Here is a 1,745-nt window from a genome sequence, read left to right as displayed (position 1 = left end):
GATTATATAAGTAAAATGCCCACCGTGGCATTTGCCATACTAGACTCTAAGTACATATTAGTTTCAAGAAAAGGGAAAGAAACTCAACTGAAATACTATAGCAGTTGATGAAAGAGAAACTTCAGCTGAATTAAATTTAAAGTTTAATTGAGCAATGATCAACTTGAGAATTGGGCAGCCCCCAGAATCACAGCAGGTTCACAGAGACTCCAGCACAGCCAGGTGGAGAAGATTTATAGACAAAAAAAGGTGGGGGGGGGGGGGGGAATGATGTACAGAAATTAGAAGTGAAGTATAAAACAGCTGGATTGGTTACAGCTTGGCGTATGCCTTATTTGAACACAGTTTGAACACTCAGCAGTGTATGGTTGGTTGAGTATGGCAGCTGGGGTTGGCCAAGACTTAGCTACTGTTGGAGGTGCATACTACCAGGTTATGTTAGCAATTTTGTCTGCCTATTAAGCTAGGCTACAGTCCATTGGCGAGGACTCAAATACAGAAGTACGGAGTCCTTCTCAGGCCATATTTAGTTTGCTTTCACAGTTAACGTGCTGCTGGATGTTAGTCTCTTCCCCTCTCTAGATTGTCAATTCCTGTGTACCCGTCTCCACATCCCCACACTCACTGCATGGTAGAGCCTCAGGTTCGAGCCACCACTTATGGCCCTTTGTACAAGTCAGAAAGGCTTCCCTTTGTGGGTGGATTTGAGCTCCCCAGACACCTGCTTCAAAACACAGCTCACACAATTGTGCACAGTGGCCCCTGACTCTTGCAGTCTCACTTAGCTTATAAGAATGCTCGATGTTAGTGCTCACTCAGTCCCTTCCACGGATCTGCCCATTCAGTCGTCTAATCAGCTGGTCTCATGCCATGCAGGTAGGTAGTTACCTGTGGGGCTTAATTTTCCACCATGTCCCCAGTGCAAAAGGCCTCCATGGAGCCTGGGATCTTTGCCACCTATTCACAAAAATAGGCCTTTGAATTGCTCCTGGTGGAGGTCTGGATGCCAGTGCAACGCAGTCGTGTTAGCTGGGACCCTAGCAGACCTTAGGAAGAATGACATCAGCTGGAAAAACTCTACAAGGAGCTGTCACTGTGCCAAGTTGAACAGTTTTGCCAGGAGTGAGGAAGCAATTACTCTGAACTTGATTGAACACAGGAGGCATCTCAAGTGGGTGCTCCTGCAGCTGCAGGCACTTTTCCTCCTGTCCCTCCTCCCAGCAGCTCAGCATGCATCCTGTCTCCCGGCCACGGGACAAGGCTGTGAGCTGCAGCTTTGTGCACTCGCTGTCTTTGCAAAGTGTTTTGGAAGTTCTGTCAATTCGTCTTGGCCTGGAAAATGGAAAATTGGAACAGTGAAAACACATCACATGGTGCCTGTTTCGTGCTTGGGGAGGCAGACAAGGAGAAACTTCATGCGGTCAAGGTGTGGGTGGCTGTTGGCTTAAAGCCAGTGGAGAGCTTATTTATCCCCTTGGAGGAAGGGAAGAGCAGATTAGAACAATCAAAGCTTCTTAATATTAGCTCTGGGTTTTTGGTGGGGGGGGCAAGTGGAGGGAGGAGGGTTAATTATACGGCTGACTGTAAGCAAGCAGAATCTGATCCAATCGTGGCTGTCATTGATTGAGCCAGGTACTGTGCTAAGGGTATCACACGCAACAACTCAGTCTAATCCTTGCATTGCTCTTATTATTTCCATTTTACAGATAACAAAACTGCACTTTAGAAAACTGAGGGATTCAGCC

The sequence above is a fragment of the Gorilla gorilla genome, chromosome 7 (genome assembly GCF_029281585.2).
Source record: "Gorilla gorilla gorilla isolate KB3781 chromosome 7, NHGRI_mGorGor1-v2.1_pri, whole genome shotgun sequence".
Taxonomy (NCBI): Eukaryota; Metazoa; Chordata; class Mammalia; order Primates; family Hominidae; genus Gorilla; species Gorilla gorilla.
Note: the sequence above shows the minus strand (reverse complement) of the source record.